Raw genomic sequence first — 24,716 nt, forward strand, 5'->3', positions numbered from 1 at the left:
TTATGTGCTTTGTAACAAGGCAGAACATGGTTCAACTCCTCAGTTAATTATCTATTAGCTGTGTGGAACTTGGACTTCATGGAGACTCAGTTTTTCTCTTATGGTAAATAAAGTTTAAATGATGTCCTCCAAGTTATTATGGGGAGCAAATGAAATAATATATAATGTTCTCAGCATAGATCCCATGGCATAATTGTGCTCAATAAAGGACAACCATAATACTTACAATAATCACTTGAGGGTAGATTTCTCGAGGAATTGTTGTTGTTATTACTAACAATTATTATTAATGGAATTGATTTCCATTAATTGTTATTAATGGAAAAGGAATACCATAAGGAGGAGATAGAAAGATGGCCTCTCCTCTCTTTCTATTTAGATTGATAAAATGCCAACCCTCCGCTATGCCAACCCTCCGCTATATGATTTATAGCAGATGAAAAATCCAAGCATTACATTATAACAATTCTTGTTTTTCCTGCTAAAATATCTCCAGTGTTGACAGATAAAGTTAATTTTTCATGTAACTCATCAGATGATACTTTCACTACCATCTGCATTGCCAAAGATTGTAGTGACCTAAATGAATGATTTTAGATGTTATCATCAGGTCCCCAAGGCACCTGATAAAATGTTCACTAATGGCATTTCACATGATGACAGTCTGTTTCTCCATAAAAATGTATCAGTTCAGATCCACCTAAAAATTATCTTCCTCTTTGTATTTATGGTGAAAAGCAAGTGTCTAAAATGAATAACAGCAGTATTCAAAGTCTGCCACACATCTATCACATTCTTAATTTTTAAAGGGTGAATAGTAAAGAAAGAATAAAAGCAGATTTGTAATCTTATTAATGATTTTATAGCTGATATTACAGACAAAACAAAAAGACACAGAATTACAAATAGGTGTGTGATCATTATATACAATTCACTGTGAAATATTTATTAAGAATTGGTTTTGAATAGCACACAGAAGGGCAGCTGGGTGGCTCAGGGGGTTAAGTGTCTGACTCTTGGTTTCAGCTCAGGTCATGATTTCAGCTCCTGACTCAGCAAGAAGTCTGCTTGTCCCTCTCTCTCTGCCCCTCCCCCTACCTCACATGTGCATGTGTATGTGCGTTCTAGAGTGCTATGCCTCTAAAATAAATAAATAAATATTTTTAAAAATGAATGGCACATAGGAATAAGAATACAAAGGTGAATAAGATGGCCTATCAGACGAAACACATATATTAAAAAATTACACCCAATTTCAGTGGTTTAAATAAATTGTTTTAAGAACTCAGAAATTAAATATTAAATTCTTCTTTGTTGATTCAAGAAGAGGTTTATCAAGAAGGAACATTCAAGTTAAGTATTGAAAGAAGAGCAGGGATTGCCCAATAATAAAAATCCCCAGGTGGAAGAAAAATTCAGTAAGTTGTTTTAGAAATAGCAAAGGCACAAACTCATGAAGATGGAAATGTGAGATGTTTGATGTTGCACTTCAGGAGGTCGTGAGGAAGGAGTATATATGAAGATAAGACAAATATGGATTGAAGTAAAACCCAATAGGTGTAGTTAACTGACGAGTGATCCAGAATTAGCTGGCGGCCACAATCATGTGCTAGGCACTGTGATAAATGTGTTATATTTGGTATTATTAACCCTCACAACTATTTAAGGTAAATCGTATTATAACTTATTTATAGTTGGAGGAACCAAGGTTCAGAGAGCTAGGTAAATCAGACAAGGTCACACAGTTTGTAAATAGTACAAGCCGGGATTCCAACCTAAGTGTTCATAGACTTCAGGCCATGCTTTTTAACTGAGTCTTATCACTTTTTCCATTATGATTGTCCTTTTCTGTCATTTACCATTCATTTGTTATCCTTTTTAGTGACTTCTATTTCTCCATCTTATCTGTTCCTTAAATATTGGGGTTACCACAATTTTGTTTTTGTAGACTTGAAGGAAAGTATTTAAAGTATATAGCAAATCTATAGGAATTGTACTTAGAAATAAAACAATGTGGGAAAAAAATCTGAATACCTTAAAAAACTATCATGATTTTATTAGTGGGCACACACTAAATTATAAGATAAAATATAGAAAACTAGGTAAATAGCCTATAGGTACACATCATACTGTTTAATTAGTGAGAGAATAAAATGATTAAAAATTAAAATTACTTAAGCAAGTTCTCAGGCATTTTCTATTTCTTTCTTAACGAGTCTTTAATTAGCTGAAATTACATTAGGGAAGTTTCTCGCCTTCTATATCTTTGCCAATATACAAAATACCCCCTATTCACAAATGATGGGTGTAAGTGGATAATGAAACATATTTCTCAGGAGAAAGGGAAATTGTAGTCAATTTAGTATTATTGAATATCACTTGTGTATATTTTTGGCTAAATAAAATTAAAGTCAACAGCAAGCAAGGGAAAATTTGTTTAGAAATATTTTATGTTATGTTTGTTTTCTATAATCCACTGCAAAATACTTTGAAGGAAGTGTAAAAGCTATTTCATTTTGAGGATCCAATGTATTTTTGTAACATTACCACAAAGGAATTACCTATGATTCACATTAAAATTGTCATCCTCCAAAATATAAAATAAGCACCAAGCTAAAATTAAAGATTTACTTTATCTTTCTTCTGTTCCAGAATCAAAGTAGATGCTAGTTTTCTCCATGGTTTATGAGAAACGGATATGAGATAATTTTCAAACTAGTGATTATTTTGTGCTTATGCTTAAAGACAAGCACAATAGGACAAGTCAAACTTTTCTAAAATAAAACATAAGAAGGAAATAAAAAAATTGTGAAATATCTAAATGGTTTGCAATTCTTGAAGTAATTTTTGTTTCTAAGTAAAATATAGGAAAATTCTCATTATCTATAATGAGATGATTGTGACTCTTTTGCCATTTTTACAAACTCAGTGAATATCCAATAGCATCTTTTATGCTTGTGGTTCTAAACCACAACCTGTCTTCATAAACCTCAATCGGTCAGCATCCTTAAGATTTTGTAAATGTTAATAAATGTAGTGTTTCACTTTGGAGTTAGAGTATAGGACTTAAATGTTAACTAGGCATAAAATATTAACTAGGCATAAAAGAGGTTACTATCATTAGAGAATGGTATATATAAACCTAAAGAACAAATAGCAAAACAATCAAAACTGATTTTTTTTTTAATTGGAGGAAAGTATGTTCAAAGAAATTGCTTCTGTCATAAATTCAATATACATTTAAATAAAATAACAATAAACAATAATAAAATGATAAGTCACCTTTCATGTTTTATTTTAATAATGAGAAAAAAAGGATAAAATAATAGCTAACTAGGAATGTGATGTAACCTTGAGCATGTTAGAATGGATTAAGCTCCTGGTGAAGCTTGAAGGAGAAGGAAGGAGAGAACCAGTGCATATTTAGTGCCTCCAACATTCCAGGCATTTGCTAGGTCTTTTACCTACATTATCCCATTCAATATGAAGCCTTTGGCTTAGATGTTGTCATTCCAACTCTAACAGATGAAAAAAACTGAGCATCTCAAAAAGTTTGACAATTTGCATAAGATCTAAAAGCTAGGAAGATACAAAGTCAATATTTAACCCCCGAACTCTGATGCCAAAGGCCAGGCTCCTCTAGATTATGAGTTTCTTCATCTTTCCTAGTTGTTGATGACCTGGACAGTTTGTTGGTTAAGTGTTTTATAGAATATCCCTGAATTCAGATTTGTCTGAGTTTTTCTCATGATGAAAATGAGGTTCTAGATTTGGGGGAGGAAGATCACAGAGGTAAAATACAATTCTCAACAATCACATAAAATTAAGAATACATATCATACAAATTATCAACATGATATATCTATATCTATAGATATATTTATATCACTCTGTCTACCTAGACAACCGATTCCTATAAAAATCTGAAATAGATCCCTGTCCAAGTTCTTTTCTTGGTAAAGCATGATGCATGTCCTGAATAGTAGACCAATCCTGTGATTCTCTTTAATGTACTTTCTGATTTCAGTAATACTGAATTATTCCTTTGTCAACATCTGATTGTCATTCTTATTTGTTGAAATAATATAGTTGATATGTCCAGTAAATTCCATTACTTTTATTCAGAAACAATGTTTAGTCATTATCTTCAAATAGCACTGTGATGTTATTATTCTGATCAGATATTATTTATTTTATTTATTTATTTATTTATTTATTTATATTAGAGAGAGTGAGAGAGAGCAAGAGAGAGAGAGAGAGTGGAGAGAGTGCAAGGTGAGGGAGTGGGGGGCAGAGGGAGAGAGGGAATCTTAAGCAGGCTTCCCACCCAGCTTGGAACCCAACACGGGGCTCAATCTCAAGACCCTGAGATCATGACCTGAGCCCAAATTAGAAGTCAGATGCCTAACCAACTGAGCCACACAGGTGCCCCTGTTTAGATATTTTTTTAAGTTGGAGTTCAGTTTGTCTGTAAACAGGTAAAATAAATCATCAATTGATATGTACTGGTAGTTGTATTTTATAGATGGGGGAGATATAATAAAGGAAAGAAGAACTTCATGAAAAATTCAAGATTGGGTAAAACAAAGATAGGAAAATATTGCAGTAAAAATTGTAAAAATGACAAATGTGAGTGAATTCAATGAATTTCTTGTAAAGGTCATTGCAGCTACCAAGTGTATATCACATTTTAGTAGTGTAGCAAAATGACCCCCAAGTGAAGCAGAAATGGAAGTTAATTTGTGAGAATAATATGACTAATTTATCAAAAAAATAAAAGAAGTAATATTGGGAAAGCATGATAAGTTGTCTTTAATAAGTATAGTTAGCAGAGGAGCAAGATGGCGGAGGAGTAGACCTAATTTTCGTCTGGTCCCAGGAATTCAGCTAGATAGTTATCAAACCTTTCTGAACACCTACGAACTCAACAGGAGATTGAAGAAAAGAATAGCAGCAACTCTCTGAACAGAAAAGTGACCACTTTCTGGAAGGTGAGGATGTGAAATCTGAGGGAGACCACAGAAATTCCTGAGTCCAGCCTACTCCTATGGAGAGAGATAGAGAATAAGCAGGGGGAGCCCCAGGCAGAGGGAGAGGGAGAAGCGGTCTCCCCGCTGACATGGGGCTCCATCTGGAACCCTGGGATCATGACCTGAACTGAAGGCAGATGCTTAAAAGACTGAGGCACCGAGGTGCCCCTTCCTTCTGTATTTCAACCAAAACAACAAACTGAATGCAGAAGAGCTAAGAATCCATCTGTCTTCTATTAAGCCATGTAGTAAAGAGATTCGACTACATTAAATAAATAAATAAATAAATAAATAAATAAATAAATAAATAAATAAAGCTGTTCTCACTTCTTTTGCTTTAGAAAATGTAATTTTCTTTTATTATTAGAAAGTTTATATATAATGCACATGTTATAAAGAATTCCTAAGCAGTGTATAAGAATATGAGTACATTAGAAAAGCTGCATTTTATATTTCACTTGTAACACATATAATGCTGGCATTTAGTTTTAAATTAGAGAACAGAAAATCTACAGTACAGAATTATAAGACCCAAAGGTAAAACCTAAGGCTCCCTTCCACCCCATTCTACCAGCTATCTGGTACCCTCCCAGAAGGCAACCACAGTTAGCAGTTACTTGTTTATCTTTTCAGGGATGTGCTATGTATGTTGCAAGCAAATATGTATTTTATATGTATATACATAAGTAGGTACACACATACATCTTTTCATACATTCATCTATAAATAGTGGTATACTATACATATTCTTCTTCACATTCTCATTTATCTCATAGGGTTTTTATTGATATATAAGATCCTGACAACCTGGGCCATATAGTGGTAGCATAACCAATTTCTAGCTAACCTTAGTGAACCATAAAGAGGCATCAAAAAGTGTCACGGTATATAGGAAATTCTAAAATATTTATTTTTATCCACGACTGTCAGTTGAGGTCCTATTATGTACTAAATAGTGTATGAGGCACTTTATAATTTCATTTAATAAAATAGCCTTGAGGGGAGGTTTATTAAGTTTGTTGCAAGGTTATAGATGAGGAAATTAAAGCTCAGAGAGCTTAACTAGCCTAAAGTCTCAACTAGAAAGTGACAGAGTTGCCTGACTCCAAAGCCCATTTACTCTGTACCACACTAAATGCAACTCTGATCTTTACAGGTCATTTTTTGAAATACAGTACTCTTCTATATTTTGTATTGTGTCTAATTTGAAGATCCATCACAGAGTTGTCCTCAACTACAGAAACAGAATTCACTTTTTCATTCCTCTCCACTACTTAAATTACATGTTGCTACCATTTTGGTGTTGCCTTCTAGAATTCTATTCCTACAAAAGCAAAACTGGAAAACTGCAGGTAGAGATTTGTATATTTGGCGTAATGCAGAACGAGTTACATGACAAAGGCTGACAAAACTTTAAGACTTCAGATTTTGGAAACAAGATACTACATGCTTTAAACTGGAGGGTCTTTTTAGGGTTAAACTCAAACATAGCTATATTCACACTTGGAAGCACTTGGACAACTCATGGCTGAAAATCCCATACCGTGCTTTTTGTCAATCCATTGTTTTCCCTCCTGGTAGGCTCTGGAAGTGAATATTCTACCACTTTGTGCAGTTGATGTTGAATGCTATGTCCACTGAACTGCGGTCGTCCAGAGTCACCAGTCAAGACTTGAGTTCTGTGGGTCCAAAAGCAATTCTTCAGCCATTGATGAAGACTGTCTGCAAGGTCTTCATCATAAAACATATCTCCAAGCACAACAAGGTCCCACTTACCTTGTTCCAAGTCCAAAATGTTTTTGGTTAAAATGGGAAAAGGATCCAGTTGGTTCAACTCACAATTCAGTGTGATAGCCATTCCTGCAATAGGGTCTATGTCGTTGGCCAAGATCCTTGATGCCCTGCTCATCTTGGCAGCTATAGCAGTGGCTCCACATCCACTCCCAAGATCTAACACAGACTTTCCTCTCACAACATCAGGATTATCCAGGGCGCCTGGGTGGCTCAGTCGTTAAGCGTCTGCCTTCGGCTCAGGTCATGATCCCAGGGTCCTGGGATCGAGCCCCGCATCGGGCTCCCTGCTCGGCAAGAAGCCTGTTTCTCCCTCTCCTATTCCCCCTGCTTGTGTTCCTGCTCTCGCTCTCTCTCTCTCTGTCAAATAAATAAATAAAATCTTTAAGAAAAAGAAAACAAAACAAAACATCAGGATTATCCAAAAGATATCCAGATAGGGCCTGGCCTCCTGGCCAGTAGATTGCCCGGTAAGTTTCGCTGTAGGATCACAGGTCAGCTTTTTGCCACCAGAACTTACATCTGGGCGTCAGAAGCCGCAACTGGATTTCAGGGGTGAGGCTGCCACTGCTGGTGACTTCAGTGTTCTCCTCCAGGAAAGCTTTCATCTCAGGGTCCAAAAAGCTTCCAGTTCCCCTGCAGGGTGAATGGCCCCAGGGAAACAGGAAAGACCATTGCTTCTCACAGCTTTCAGAAAGACACCACAGTGGTTCATGGGAAATGGTGCACATACTCTCCAACCTAGGCTGGAAGCCATTGGTCCTTTTCCAAAACACAGATCTGTCAATGTTGCTGTTGGTAAGAGCTGCTGCTCCTCGTGAGGAAGGAAGGGTCCGGTGGCCACGGTGATCTCAACTGGAATCTGTGGGTCTCTTTAAGCAGGCACTGTGAACAAAATACGTCTCCCATCTTTGGGAAGCTTAGACTCTAGCAGTGAGGTAGAGCTATTACCAGGGCAAACACAGTTCTTGCCTTTATGAAGTCTTGCCAAGAGTTGTGGAGGGTACCAAACTTTGTGTGTCTTTCCTGGCATTCTTTAGAACCGCACCTGGAGCGCCGACCCCGGCGGGCAGGCAAGCACATGGCTCCGGGGGCAGAGCGTGGACCGCGCGCCCTGCCCTCCGAAAATGTAATTATTTTTCATAAAAATATCCTCATGTTATTGTACATTAGGCTTACTATGATTTTTGTAAATGATTTAATAAACATTTAAATTAAAAAAAAGAAAATAAGTATAGTTAGCTATCACTTATTGAGTACTCACTATATTCCAAGCCCTGTGTTGGGTGCTTTCATATCTCATGTAACTCTAAGAAGATAACTTCATAGTAATATATATTTCCTTATGATAAAGGAGTCTTATTCACTCATCAAACATTTATTAAATTCCTATAAGGTGTTGTGCTAGGGATATCATAATAAAGTTATATCTTTGATCAAGGCCTCGTTGACAAAACATATTTATAAGCAGATAATAACAAAAAGGGAGATAAATGTCTTGTTAAAGTTATATATATGTGGGGGATTATAGGAAGAAGTAATAAACTCTGCTTTGGTTGTATCTTAGAGTTTTCTAGCTAGAAAGTGAGACAGTTAAAACTTCAATTCAACCCACAAACTATGTGGCCTTTTGTTATTTGTCCCAATTTATAAAAACATGGGAAATTCCCTCAGAGTTCACAGAACTGGCACAGTTAAGGCAATAGGTGAAAACAATGCAAAAAATCATCTTGAGAAGTAAAATGAACATGCCTTACCTTTTCTTCATGAAAGGCTGGCAAGCTAGATCTAGGTTGCTGGAGCCATGAAAGAGTGCTTTAATTAATATAGTAGATGCCTGATGTGAGTCCAAACTATGGAAGTAAAGGCTTCTAAATGTAATTTCTTTATGAATATTTTTCTTGATGATTAAAGGAAAGAAACCCAAAACCAGCTGTAATTTTCCCCAGAAAGTACTACTCAGATCCTCCTTAATTTTCCCTGGGCAACAATCAGCAAACTTCTCATTAGAAAGAACTTTAAAAAGTTTGCTGATTTGCAAAACATGGCATGAGTGATGTGTACATTACTTGCATAATTGGTTTTGTGCGTACATACGGCACATGCTATTTTGGAAATGTACCCCCTCTGTGTTCATTATAGCTATTGCTCATTCTATTCCCTGATAATCATTTATAGTTACTTGTCAAAGTTTATTATTAGAAAAGTAATGAATCAGCCGTTTTATTCACTCTCCTTTAACAACCTAATCTTAGAATTTTCCAAACCACAGTATGCAGTAATGGAAAGCAAGCAGTTTGCCCAAGTATAATTCTAGATATTGAGCTATACATTCCACAGAGATTATCAAAACTTTAATAAGTAAGTCTTCCCTTTCATTATCCTTAATGAATTCTATTACACTTAAGCAGTATGTTTTATATAATAATACATGTTAAACTTTCAATAAATCTGATTTAGTAATATGTATTTAGTTCTACATTTTCTCTAAATTTTACATAGCTGGATTTTTTCCTAACTGTGAATATATTCACAGTATATAGCTGTATTGTTTGATTGGAGAAGCCAAGATCAAATAAGTAGGAAGAGGATTTGGCATACTTCTCAGGCTTCTTTTGTGGCTTGGAGATGAGCTCAAGGAGAAATACCACACAGGAGACTCCTTGCATTTAAATATTTCTATTTTAAATTACCCCTATTTCTGTAGGTTAGAGCCCAGGAAATTAGAATGTTTGCCCTTGCCTAGGTTCTAGATCCTTAGACAAGGATTTTAAGCCAGCTACTGTGCTAAAATTTTTTCATACTTTATTTCACACAATCTTCACAGTGACTCTATGACACAGATGTTATTTTATTTCCATTTTACAGAGGAAGATACTGAACCTTGAAGAGACCATATAAAATTTCCAAGGTCACCAGATGCAGAGTCAGCATGAACACAATCCTGGTCTTCAGTAAAACATAATACTACATTCTCCATCAAATTTTCCCTTTACAGAATAATTGATATTATGTGATTGTTTTAACCCATAAATTAGTCTGCATTATCGTTGCCCTTTTCTGTGGATAAAACACTATGTTTAAATTTGAATTAGAAAATTATCAACAAGTAATCAAAACAAGATAATTAATTTAATTGTTTTTTTTATTAACTAAATCAGCAAACAGACATCAATAACAAATTGCACATTTGACCTTACGACTTACTTTATTATAAGTACAGTAGCAGTTGGATTCCAAGGCCAATGACATAACTTATCTGTTTGCACCTTGTTAACTTTTAATTCCACTGTTCTTTAAAGTGAGAATTCAGAAGTCAGAGAGGCATTTGCCTCTGCTGTTTCTCTGCAGGCAAATTAATCTGCATCAAAGCATCCTGGAGAAAATATCTAGAGTCAAATACTAATGGGGTAGGCATAACTTTGAAGAAAGCAAGGAAAACGAAGACTAATGCACAACAGAAAACCAAACCCAAAAGAAGATAGTCACAAATACCCTGGTATGACAAAGGTAACTGATATCATGACAAATTATTACTATGGCATTCAGCAAGGATAAAATAACAGTAATGATATTTTGAAGCCAAAATGATATTTTGGAATTATCTTTCTCTTTGAAGTTTATTTTTTCTCATAAATCTTCATTGTCCTGACAATTGAATCGGTGATTAACATAACATAATAAAAAAATAATGAAAAATAATCTATATGTAATCTATGACTCTCTTATAAAATGTTTATAGGGTTTGTAAAAGTAACACTGTAAGAGACTTCTCCATCTGTAAGGAAAAATACTTATATTTATAATCTCAACCTCCTCTGCCAAAACCAATTTTTCTGTCTAGAATAAATTGATTTTGGCTATGCATAAATTAAATGTCAACACATCTTTCACAAATCTACTTATGGGAAGCCAAAAACCAGTCTGTTGAGCTAGAAAACACATTCAATACAAATAACTGGATATCTGTTTACTCAACAAATAGATACAAAGGAAAAGGAGCTTTAGTGATCCCAAGTATGTCAGTGTTAATTAGTTGACTTTTGAAGACAAATTCTGCCTCCTTCTTTCTCACCATGGACCAGAAGAGCTGTTACATATTATCTTTCTTTCCAGCTATGTCTTATAATGCATTAGCTCCAGCTGAATAAACACTAAAAGAATAATAAAAAATACTCACAGAGTAGTATTGATGTCACTGTGTCAATATATTCAATTTAAATTGACTGTCTATACCCTTTAGAAAGGGTTCAGCTGAGTGCATGCAGGTGATGCTCTTCCTCTACCCCACTAAAAGAGAGAGAGAGAGAGAGAGAGAGAGTGTGTGTGTGTGTGTGTGACAAAAATAACTTTGTCAGGAAGAGGGATGTCCAAAATCCTGAGACTGGAGGAAATGTGATGTTCTCAAGGAATGGCAAAGGGCCTTTGTGTCTGGAGTGGAATGAGAGATGAAAGAATGGTAGGCAATGTAAGGAGTAACCACGTTAAAGATATTTAATTTTATTTCTTAACAGAGAAAGGAAGCTGTTAGAAGATGGTAATGTCAGTGGTTTCAATTGCCTTTAACTCAGTGTTACAAATGTCTGAACTATAATATATTTCAAAAATTCAAATAGAGTTGATAATTCAATTTTGTAATTCTCAAAATATTTACACTCATGGGTTGTGTCAACAAGACATGGAAAAAGATAAATTCTGTGATACCTGGCACCACCACTGATATGTTAACTAGTTAACAAATAGTTGTGCAATCAGTCCTTCCCATTATTGGCAGTTGCATATTTCTTCAACATTTTAAATTGGTATGGGCCATCAGAAGAATATTATAAAGTAAGAAACTGAGATCCATCAAAGTTGAGTGATTTGCCCAAACTTAAAAAGTCAATTAATTCTGCTGGTGATTTTCGTCAGTAATGTTCATTTTTTTTTTTTTTTCAAAAACCTAAGTTCCACTAAAACAAAATGATGCAATACAGAGCATAACAGACAATGGTGTATTGGAACCAGTGCATATCTGATTTCACATTTCTGTGAGCATCTCTTCCAACTCCAAGTTCAATGACAACACATTGGTAGCTTGAAATCAACCATGGTGGCCATAGCTTTACCATGAAGACTGGAAAATGCTATAAATCAGGACTTTATTTTTTCTCCTTTTTTGGAGAACCTAATCACCAGTACATTGGTGATTACAGATAATATTATTTATAAGTTCGTTTGCATGAAAAATGGACATTCTATTATTAGTCCTGTATTGCACTCACCTTTTATTGAAAATATGGCTCATTAGACTTTAAATTGGAAGACGCAGTGACTGACCTCGTCATCTACGTATCCAACCTAGAATCTAACAACAAATGTGTATTTAAATTCTATTACCTTACAGAGAAAATGTTTGATGAATTTTCTTTAAAAATATAATTACAGTTCCTCCAAGTTAAAAAAAATGGTCTAATTTATCAAATAGCAGCTTGATTAGGTTTATATATTTCTATTTTTTCAGTAAGTCATTTGTATATAAAGTAGACCTGGTCTAACTTTAGAATCACAATATGCAAAGTGATTAAACACATGTATAAGTTTGGCAGGCAAAGCTTGATTTGTTGAAAGTACATATTGTTAAAATATATATATTTTTATTAACCAGTGGTTATATCCAAGGTAGGAATTATAAATATACAGTAATAATAACAATGAGTAAATATGTCCATCTACATTTATTACCCAAGAAACACTACCCACAATATAACTCAACAGTAATGTTTTTTTCTAGAAATGCATAGAAAGTATTTCATTAAGAGTTAAAGTATAGGGCGCCTGGGTGGCTCAGTTGGTTAAGCGACTGCCTTCGGCTCAGGTCATGATCCCAGAGTCCCTGGATCGAGTCCCGCATTGGGCTCCCTGCTCGGCAGGGAGTCTGCTTCTCCCTCTGACCCTCCCCCCTCTCACGTGCTCTCTCTCATTCTCTCTCTCTCAAATAAATAAATAAAAATCTTAAAAAAAAAGTTAAAGTATATTTTGTTTGTAATTTGTGTAATAATCTTTGTTATTCCTACTGTTGTGTTGAATTGCTCAATTGTTCCCACAATTTTATATTAAGTTTTATTTTTATCTAGGAAGATAAAAGGTTAGTTGAAGAATATAAGTACTTTGAAGGGAACGACTCTTCATTTCCATTCTTTTGCAGATTCATAGTACCACAAATGGAATTTCATTGATTGCTCTTAATTTTCAACAAATACAATTATTAGTCATATTCTGTGAATGTTTATAGCATATGTAGGTATTGCTAGACTTAATAGACCTTATTCTAATTTTGGTAAAATGACACATTTAAACAAGTAAGATGAGTAGTATTTATTTGTGATATCAGTAGAAAACTTTTGTGTTTAAACCGTGATCTACGAGAAGTTACTTTTTGTAAACTTTGTTATGCTGATTTAGCAATAATTTTTTTTTTTAGATTTATGAAAATATACCTTTGGTCACAGTAGTAATTTAAAGATTAAATTATTCAGGGTTTTTAAGGTATCTGATGCCCTGCTCTTGTATTCCTGATGGTTACGATACTGCTAGAAAAGTCAGTCTTGCAAAGGTTAATCCAAAATTACACTTGCAATTTCTATATGACTTCAACCAGAATATTGGGGAAAAGCGTTGAAAGAAGCCTATCTGAATGAAGACATTGCTCAAAATAAATAGTTTCTAGTTTCAGAATAAAAAGAAAAATATTAAAGAATGAATCTGGAAACAACTTTAAAATATGTGGAGCTAGTCTTAACAGAAAGGGGATTTTGTGAAGAGTGTTTTTGCTTGTTTGGTTTGGTTTGGTTTGCTTGTTTACTTGCTTGTGTGTTTGTTTAGCTAAATCCATAGGCAAGAAAAAATAACCTCAAGTTGACATCAAGCCATTAAAGATCTGGAAAGAGCAATTGTGTTAAAAGCTCAGATGTGGTGTCTAAAGTGGTGATACATACTGCAACTGTTTACCAGCTATGAATGGAAAAGATCCTTTGCGTGTCTTCACTTTCTCACAGGGTAGCAAAGATAGCACTATGGAAGATTTTCTAAATATTCCCTCCCTTCTCCTAATGACTTCCTAAAATACAGATCTTACAATGCATGTCAGAAAGGTTTGCACTAATATCAGGTTTAGAGGAAGAGACACACGCTAGTAGTCCTAAGGAAAGATGCAACGATCATTTTGCTGGTATTCGAATAGTGCTGGGGGTTGGGACATTCTTCTAATGCTTATGTTACTGGTGGGAGAATCTGGGTGTTGTGTGAATGGAGGTCTCAGTCCTTAGATGCCCCACAGAAGATTTACATGGGGATCCATGCCAAATAAAGACAGCCAGAAGGAAAGTAGCAAGCACAAAGCAGTTTATTAAAGGGAAAGTACACTCTCCTGGTGGGAGAGCAGGCAGGTTCCAGGAGGTGGAATCAGCCTTAGGTTGTTTTGGGAATGGATAGTTCTCTGGTCTTTTGGGGGGCTGGAAGGAGCTGTGATGGACAGTGGGGCAGTCTGTAATGGAGGCTGCCTGCAATCATTTGGGGGAATTCCTACAGGTTGAAAGGGAGAGTTTTTGACCCTACAAGGTTTATACTAGAACACTCCTGGCAGCCTTCCTCCACTGAGCAAGGCTGAACAGCAATGCAAATGTATTATAATGAGTCTAGGGGTTACCCTGGGACAGAGGTGGAAGAGGAGAGCACTTGCTCTGCACCTGTGTCTCTCAGATTTGTCAGCTCCAAGGTCTTAGAAGCCACAAAGTCAGGATGTTGTGCTGTCCCGAAACTTTTAATATGTAGCTTATTTATCATCGTCCTTGCCTCCAGCTCATGTCTCTATCATTCCCCTTCAAGGATTGGGACTCTTCCTTGGGGTGTTCTTTCCTCTGTTCCTGTCTAGCTTCTACCTAACACTTTCACATTCAGATATCTCTGCTTTTCTGTCTGCCTCTCAATCCTGCATTTCCCAGGTAGACAGCATTTGATTGAATTATTTGTTCTTCAGCCAAAGTTTATTTTCCTATTGGAAACCTTGGTACAATTACTGATTATTGAGACTAACTTGATACACTTGGCTTTGGAAGCCACATCACCTGCCTTCAGAAATAATTCCTTAGGGTTTCTTTCTTTCTAACAGTAGTATAATTGGTGGGCATTTTGAGACTCTTTGGCCTTTCCAGTAAATTTTACCCAATATGTATTTTACTTATTCTTGCAAGTTATTTCTCTTAAACATTTATAAAATCATGTTATGATCCTTCTTATGTCTCTTTATCACCTTCAGACAAAGTTCACACCCAAGTGCGTGATATGCAAGCCCTTTAATTGTTCCAAAATTACCTATATAAATTACGAAATATTTTAGGCTATGGAGGCAGATGAATCACATAGGTTAACATATGCTTTGCCACTTAGCTACCTATGTCAATTTATATATTCCTTCCAAAACTTGTTTCCTTCAACCATAATATGTGAAGATTATACATGATAAGGAATACAGAGGGTCTACATAAAACAATGCCTGCCACCAAGCAAGCATCAAAGTAAAGAGCAACAAAGTTTGTTTCCACTTCCCATCTCCTGATTCTCAGAAAATCTTATCAACTACACAGAGACCAGAGATCCTGCACCATCACCTTCTACATTAGTGCAGCAGCGCTGCACAGCCTCAGAGATGCTCTTGAAACTGAAGTCAGAATGAATTGCATCCTCTGGAGATGTGCAAAGACCATGTTACTTTATGTGGGGGTCTCACTCATTTTCTATAGCTTAGGATATGCTTGTTCGTTGGTCGAAAGGGTAATGAAGCAAACTGAATTTCTCAGAAGTTGAAAAACTTATTTTATATCATTAAAAATTATTATACAAATTATTGTAATTCTTCATTTCTGGGTTCAGTGGTTGCTTCCACTTTTATCCTCTAACTCCAAATGAATGTTGAAACCATGTTGTGCCTAGAAGGGCTAATTGATTGTTAGCTTATTAGGCCTAGGAGTGTTAAATACAGAGTCTGACAGCAATGAAATTGGGGACAATACCAAAGCAGAATTATATGGACTATAGCTAATAAATGGTATGTATCATGCCTAGTTTATAAATCATATCTTTTACTTATAGTACATTAGGTTATGCAGTGGATGTAGAATGAGGGGAGGTTACAGAAAGTGATGCAAGTTCTGGAGGAAATTTAATTTGGCAGTGGGCTGGTCATTCTTGTTTTAGGACCTTTCTATTATGGTATTTCTCTTGACAATTAAGAAGTTACATAAATTTTTCTTCTTATTATTATTCTTATGCCCCTTTTTATAACTCATAGACACTTGTTAGTTAATTTTATTAGTCCAGTAAATATTCAGCAAATCCTATGCACCAAGCATAGTGATCTTCACTGGGTATGTGGTAGTGAGCAAAATGGAGTCTCTGCCCAAAGACACCCCAACTGTAATAAAGGACACAGGTATTTAAAATAGAGCAGATTGAATAGGGTAAATACAAGGTACAAGGAAAATGTGTGCACTGCTAAAAGGAAGTTAAAAAATATATAGAAAAGACTGTTCCCAGAAGGTTTTAGCAAGTGTGTGTCACAGTTTGGATAAATATAATTTTTTCAGTTTGCATACAAACAATGAGATTTTAGAAATTTTAACTAGAAGTGCAAAGCGATGCATTTAAATGTTAATGGTAATATTTCATAGTAGGTCACATGCTTGCTGCCACAGCCTTCAAAAGACTCTAGTGTTGTAATTAAAAGTGCAAGCTTCTAGAGCTTAAATCCTGGCAATTCCAGAACTTGAACAATGTATAGAACCTTACTTAGCCTGAGAATCCTTGTCTGAAAAGGGGCACAATAATGCTCACATAATTGAGTGATGAAGAGGATTAAATCAGATAATGATGAAAAAGTACATATTGTTAAATGTCCAATATGTTTAAAGCAGTCAATCAAATCAGCTTAAAAGAAACTGCTATTTAACTGGTAATTGTCAGGTCTTATAGTTACATAAGAAAATATAGGCAAGACCGAGCTTTTCTCCATTTAAAATAAAATTCTGGGGATGCCTGGGTGGCTTAGTCAGTTAAGCCTCTGACTTCAGCTCGGGTCTTGATCCCAGGGTCCTGAGATCTAGCCCCACGTCGGGCTCCTTGCTCAGTGGGGATCCTGCTTCTCTGCCTGCTGTTCCCCCTGCTTATGCTCTCTTTGACAAATAAATAAATAAAATATTTAAAATAAAATTCTGATAGTATTTTTAATTTCCAACTTGGATTTTACCCTCATAGTGACCTAGAAATTGGGCAATTCTCAGTATTTTTTGCCATTTCATTTCCATTTAAAGGTAAGCACTGCTCCCCAGTTGCACTGTTATAGAAATGTAGCTTCTGGGAAGCATGGATAATAAGACTCCTCTTTCAGATCCCTGCTTCTTATTCTTTCTTACCTCCCTCCTTTATCGACTGAAAATTGTAATTTATTGTTTTCATCCCAAATACTCTTTTATATGAAAGAGCACTCAAAAGCAATATAAGAAGAACTTTCTTTTACAGCCAGGGTATGATCCCAGCTGTATATTATTCATTGAAGTTTTTCTTCTAATTGATGTTTAAAGCATGCCTACTATGTGTTAGGGCACTGTTTCAAGCCCTGGGGTGAGGTGAACTAAATACCTCAGATCCCTTGACAGAGTTTATGTGGTATTGAGGAACAGAAATGAAATAAATAATCAGAACAGAGGTTTTTCTTTTAAGATTTTATTTATTTATTTGAGATAGAGACAGAGATAGCAACAGAGAGCACGAGTGTGGAGGAGAGGGAGAAGCAGGCTCCCAGCTGAGCAGGGAGCCCGATGCAGGGCTCTCAATCCCATGACCCTGGGATCACGACCTGAGCCGAATGCAGATGCTTAGCCGACTGAGCCACCCAGGCATCCCTAGATCACAGTTTCTAATAGTGAATAATTCTCACATTAATTCAATGACCAATGTTCTGATTTCACTTAAAGAAGCTACCGAGGGAGCTGGGAAGGAGAAGACTGTATTCCATATACCATTATGTTTGAAGGAAGCTGTCCGAACAGGAACAGAATTCAGAAGCAAAAGCATCTTCTTTCCCTCCTTGTTGCAAGTAGCTACCTTAGAAACTCCGCAAATGGAACTGATTTCATATAAAAAATTCTAGAACATTTAAATTTCTAAATAATGTGCATTATGTTGTATGACATTAACTTATGACGATGTTGAGGTGTGAAAATCATTTGTCATTTTTATGACTGACTTTTTCCCATTTCTGGGTGATAGTGCATTGCATGTTCAGGATTTTATGAGCTTTATAAATACAGATTTTGGTGAAATTTCTGTAAGATTTACTTAGTCCAGGAAATTAACCTAAATGCACTCTGCTTTGCAAGTCTAATTTAGAAATTTGAGTAATCTTCTGCTTACTCCGAATCCAGTTTACTCTCTTATTTACTCTGCCTTTTAGAGGTATAGCTTTTGGTGGGAAGAATAGCTGTCCTACAAATCTTGCAAATAAATCAACAATTTATCATAGATTCTACATGCTTCACAAATTTCCAGAGTCAAATTTTGTGGTAATGATGTTGTCCTGAAAAGAACTGCAGCTGTCTATTCAGGTGTGTTCAATCTTTACTTGATAGGAATAATTGCCTTCTACCCTCAGTAGGTAATTGCCTTTTGATTGAGGTCATCAGAGCAATCAGGACAGTGAGAGGTGGAAATCTCCAGTAGGATAGGAGACAGATGGAAGAATCATGAACAGAGATTTGAAAGGAGAACAAGAAAAAAGAGATTTAATTTGTTTATAATATTTTACTCTGCAGTAATAATTTGAAGAGTAGAAGTCATTAAAATCACCATAATATTCAATCTAGGTTAATTAGTTTGATAGCTTTATTTTTTGAAGTGAAAATCTGAATGTTTTTTATGCATTTGATTAGGATCATTAACACATTCATATGCATGACAATTTATTCTGTAATTTAGTTTACAAATATTTATTGCACACATATAATATGAAGGGTACTTTTCTAGGTCCTGGCCTAGAGAGGATGGAAATACAATAAAGAATATCTCTATCCTAACAGCGTTTACATTCTGGTGATTGAAAAACAAAACAAAATATATTTATATTACTTTATTTAGGAGCAAAGAGAATTTAGCAACAAAGGGAATGGAGAGGGTTTTTATAAATAGAACACTGAAGAAGAAATCTTTGATGAATTGACAATCTTTTTAAGTAAGTAAGACTTATCTTGGGGGCGAGTTTGCATGCAGAGAAAACAGTTTAAAGTATTTCAAATGTTTAAGGAACTTAAAGGATGCTGGTATGTCTCAGAATAGTGTGAACAAAGGATAAGTTTTAGATTTTTGCAGATTAATGAGTGAATCCTCCTAAACGTCCAAGTTAGGACATGCAAATTTTGATAAAATACAATTAAAAACAAAATCTTTTCCCAACCCAGAAAGTAACTCCCATAAAGACAGTAGAGAAAGAAAACAACTTTTATTATTGAATAAGCATTAAACTAGAATGTGATTTTGCATCGTGGGTAGTCAGCGAGAATATAGCAAAGACAGAAAGGAACACCACCACTTATAGCCAACAAATACAACTCATTATATAATAAGTTTTCAAGATAAACAATAATTAGCCCTCATGTAAGTGGACTTGGCAGCACCTTTTGTTGTATATAGTTCATTCTTACTGGTAATGTCAGTGACCATCTGTGTTAACTTACTGGTTTTATGCAGAGGAAAATCAAATCTCTATTTTTATGACAGTGGGTAGTTTCACAACTTGGAACAAGATGTCCGCTGAAGTTAGGCTCCTTCTCTCCCACAGAAACTGGGAGTTAAGGGGACTATATTCCTTGATATTTATATTTCAAAGAGATGGCTCCCAGGTCCTTGAGAAAGATAGTCCTTGGTCACAAAGCTGACGTGTCTTCTTTAGTTTCTAAAAGATTCATAGGCATTTCTTTTTTTATTATTTTAAGATTTTATTTATTTCTTTATTTGAGAGACAGGGTGGGGGAGAGGGAAAGAAATTTTGAGCCGACTCCACGACTCCACGACTGAGTGTGGAGCCCAACCCAGGGCTCGATCTCATGACTGCAAGATCATGACCTGAGGCGAAACCAAGAGTTGGTCATTTAACTGATTGAGCCACCCAGACCCCCCATTGGCATTTCAAAGAGTCAGAGAAAGTACTTATATTTTCAAGTTTTCTAAGGTAAATGTTCTAACAGAAAATGAGGAGAAAGAAATCTCTTCCCTTATTTTCAGTAAGGGGGGATTAAGCCTCTTACTTTTCATTGGTATTTGTCCTTACACAATTAATACTTAAATCCATGCTTTTCAAACTTGAATGTACATACAAATTATCTGGTGATTTGGTGATCTTTTAAAATTTTTTTCAAGATTTTATTTATTTTATTTTAGAGAGAGAGAGAGAGAATCTCAAGCAGGCTCCACACTGAGCTTGGAGCCTAAGACAGGGTTCAATCCCATGACCCTGAGATCATGACCTGAGCCAAAACCAAGAGTCAGATGCTTAACTGACTGAGCCATCCAGATGCTCCTATTTGGTGATCTTATTAAAATGCAGATTCTTTTTTTTTTTTTTTTTGGCTTGCTTGTTTTTATTTTTTTATTTTTTTGATGTAGTGTTCCATAATTCATTGTTTGCGTATAACACCCAGTGCTCCATGCAGTACGTGCCCTCTTTAATACCCATCACCAGGCTAACCCATCCTCCCACCCCCTCCCCTCTAGAACCCTCAGTTTGTTTCTCAGAGTCCACAGTCTCTCCTGGTTCGTCTCCCCCTTCTTTTTTAATGGATGCGTTGTGGGGTCTGATTGAGAACATCATGACAAGCTCCCTGGTGATACCGGTGCTGCTAGTCAGAAGAACACACTCTGAGTAGCAAGGTTGGATATGGAGCTAAGACAGGCAATAAGGGAACAGTGACTAGGACCAGGGTGTGTGTGGATGGAGAGCATCAGGTCAGGTAGTGTCCTGTAGACCATTTAAAAGACTTTTGGTCTGAGTGAGATTGAAGCTTTGGAGTAATTAAGCAGAAGACAGACATGTTCTGATATAGATTTTAAAGGATCAATCTGGCTGCAGCATGGAAAATACATTGTAGTGGGACAAAAGAGCATGCTAAAAGACTATTGCATTACTTAATACCAGTGAAGGTGGATTGTGGCTGGGAGAGGGGATGATGGAGGTGGTAAAATGTAGTATAAGTCTGGGGCGCCTGGGTGGCTCAGTCGTTAAGCGTCTGCCTTCGGCTCAGGTCATGATCCCAGGGTCCTGGGATCGAGCCCCACATCGGGCTCCCTGCTTAGCGGGAAGCCTGCTTCTCCCTCTCCCACTCTCCCTGCTTGTGTTCCCTCTCTCGCTGTATCTCTCTCTGTCAAATAAATAAATAAATAAAAATCTAAAAAAAAAAAATGTAGTATAAGTCTGGATATATGATTTGGGATATGATAGAAGGAAGTCGAGGGTGCTCACAAGGCTTTTAGTCTGAGAAGCTCAAAAATAATATGTGACATTTATTTCCCTCATGGAAAAAAAAACATAAGCAGAGGGAGCAAATTTGGAGAGAAAATCAAGAGATATACAATAAAAGATGGATATAGGATTTGGGGTCTCTATAGTTTGTTTCTAGATACCATCATCTTGCACAGATGCAGAAAACAGTAACTGGGTGGAGGATTTTACAAGAGATGAGGCTCAGTAGAGGGTAGAAGGAAGGAATACATTGAGAATGTATGCAAGGGAGAATTTGTACAAAGAGCCATATTATCTAAGTTTGCCATGGACAGAATGAGAACATGAGAGGGAGAAGGAGAGTGGAAATTTGCTAGCATCAGTAGATAGCCAGCTAGAACATTACAGTAATGGGACTGTATGGGACTGAGGGGTAAGTGTATCACAATGAGGGTGACTGGGTGGCTCAGTTGGTTAAGCATCTGCCTTCAGCTCTGGTCAAGATCCTAGGGTCCTGGGATTGGCCCCATGTCCAGCTTTCTGCCCAGCAGGGAACCTGCTTCTCCCTCTCCCTCTGCTGCTCCACCTGCTTGTGCTCTCTCTCTGTCAAGTAAATAAATAAAATCTTAAAAATGTCACAATGATCACTATCTTGATAGTCATATCACCAAGGATATCCAGATTCCCATGGGAGGGAAAGGCAGTAGCTAGATGTTGAATATCCAGAGAATGAGGGTAATGACTCCAGAGTTATAAATGACTACCAGAAATAAGTTTAGTATGCGATATAAATTGGTGGTTTGATCTTCATTCAAATCTGGGGCTTTTTAGAGAGGATAGGAGGTGAAAGTTATGGAAGCAGCAATAAGGAGCAAAGAGGACATTTACCTCAATCCTCAGCCCAGTGCTTTGAAGAATGTTGTAGAGGAAACATGACCACTTGAGAATGCAATAGGTAAAGCAAGGTTCTGTGGGGAAAACGAAGTTTTATTTAGAACAGCCAGGTGAAGGGGAGGCTAAAAATAGATGTTGAAAATATAAGAAATCTTATTGATGACTGACTGACTTAAAATGTACAGAGGAAAGTCAATGATTGTAATTGTAATTAAAATTTATTTGGTAAAACAGAAAATGTGTGGTGTGTGTGTTTGTTCATATTATACTTTGACTTTCAGATTCCATTACCATTATAATCATATTGTTTAATGTAAATCAGATTATAGTCACATCTATAATAATATACTTAGTATTAAAGATATTTATTTTTTCTTTTGATTTAATACATGGAAATGTATCTTCATGTTAATCTCTAATCTTTTCTGGTAGGTATTCTTTAATTAAAGTTTTGATAAAGTCATCAAGTCTAATAGTTGACCTTTAATGGCTGCCATTATTAAATAGAATGATATAATAATATTTAAGAGACTGAGAAGAGACTTTTCCATCCTGTATAATTCTTAAGATTAGAAAATAGTATGAAGTGAATTCAATATACACAGGCAAGTTGATAGATACTAACAAATGTGGTTGATGGAAAAGATGGTTTCTTGAAGGAATTTTTAAAAGGAGGGGTCGAAACTTGAACATTGATTATAAATACCCCCTATACTTCATGGCAAAGGGATGTTTTTGTTTTATAACTTACCTAAAACATACTGTGTTTTACTGTTTTATAGGACTAAAAGAACTGAAAGTCTGTTTCAGAAAGCAAGGAAGCAAATCAAATAGAACTTGTCAGAAGATACCATTATCATTATTATTATTGTTTGTTATACATTCAAGTGGTATAATGTGTTCAATGCCACACCTATCATAAAGTTCCAGACCCAGACATATACAATGCTAGGCAAAGGGAAAAATGATTTGTTTTATCCTTTAAATAGCTCATTAAAGAAGGTAATGAATGAAGCAGGATTAGGAGTATATGGTGATTTGGCTCCAAAGCCTTGATTTCCTCTCCAGTGTTAGGAGAAAATGTAAAAAAATCCATTTTGATGCAATGCCATTGTCCTATTTGTCATGTGGCATATTACTGATAAAACAGTAGATAACATTCATTCTTTTGGAAATATTTTGCCATTTCTAAAATGATGTATGGAAACTGACTATATTCCATGCTTAAGTTAGCATAGTAAATCTGCTTTAGTCTAGTGAGCTGAGGTTTGGAGGTTCTGTTTTATGAAACAATGTACACAGTATATTGTATATTGCAGGTAAAGTTAAATCATTTAAGCCATTCCCTCTGGTCCTACGAAACAGAAAGTAAGATGCATAGCTTTCAATTTTCTCTGCTATGCTCAGAAGACTTTACGATGATCTAAGGTTTCTGACACCTTTTGAAGTCTGTGTTAAGAAATAGCATAAGGCACATTTATTTCAACATAGGGCACAACTTCTCTAATTAGAATCATTTTTAATACCTTGTTTTTACCAATAGGAACTTTTTAAACTCCACTGATAATAAGCGGAGAGATAAAGTGACTTGTCTTTAACAGCTGTGTTTTTGTTATTCATTTTTAGAAGCCTGTTCCTATACAACAGGTGCCCCAAAATTGCTGTGGAAATGGTGTACATGTTTACAAAGACCGTATTTATACTAGGCAAGTGGTTTTGACAATTATGATAAATTTCATAATTAAAATCACTCCTCATTTTTTCAGCAAAGGCAGTAATCGAGAACATTTGGTATGTAATATTTAAAATTGAATCGCATGTTCAGTTTCAGGACCACAGTTAGTATATCTCTTAACAAAAAATATAATCTCAACCATGTAATCAACATGCTTGAAAGTGATGTGGTTTAGGTCAAAATAAACTTGATACAATTGATTCTAGATTATCTTTTTGGAATCAATGCCATCTTTGAAAGTTTGAAATGATGCTTATGATGAGAATATTGTAATGTGGTATTGGAAAGACAAATATATTCTTTTCTTTTTTTTTTTTTAAAGATTTTATTTATTTATTTGACAGAGAGAGACACAGCGAGAGAGGGAACACAAGCAGGGGGAGTGGGAGAGGGAGAAGCAGGCCCCCCCCGCTGAGCAGGGAGCCTGATGTGGGGCTCGATCCCAGCACCCTGGGACCATGACCTGAGCCGAAGGCAGACGCCCAACGACTGAGCCACCCAGGCGCCCCACAAATATATTCTTTTCATTGTATGAAAGATAAGTTGACAATTCTCCTGACATGAGTCAAAAAGTGTTTTTCTTAACAATATTCATAGTTATTATTTTTGCACATGCTCATTTTGCTGGTTTATTTATGTACATTGTCTCTCTATTTACAGCAACCCCAGGGAACCATCATTTTTTCATAGATTAGAAGTACATTTGTCAAGGTAGCATAGATATGCCATATCAATAAGTGAT

The 24,716-nt window shown here is 35.8% G+C and overlaps 1 protein-coding gene and 1 pseudogene across 12 annotated transcripts in view; one reads left to right on the top strand and one right to left on the bottom strand.

Annotated features, from left to right (window-relative positions):
* The window catches only part of CNTN5 (contactin 5), a 1,392,146-nt gene that overhangs the window by 400,556 nt on the left and 966,874 nt on the right, over positions 1-24,716 (top strand). The gene's annotated exons all lie outside the window — the stretch shown is intronic.
* On the bottom strand, positions 6,553-7,578 carry LOC123856712 (electron transfer flavoprotein beta subunit lysine methyltransferase-like; annotated as a pseudogene).

This window comes from Mirounga angustirostris, unplaced genomic scaffold (genome assembly GCF_029215605.1).
Source record: "Mirounga angustirostris isolate CCGP_5_RB_7025 unplaced genomic scaffold, mMirAng1.0.hap1 SCAF_13, whole genome shotgun sequence".
In the NCBI taxonomy this organism is placed as follows: domain Eukaryota; kingdom Metazoa; phylum Chordata; class Mammalia; order Carnivora; family Phocidae; genus Mirounga; species Mirounga angustirostris.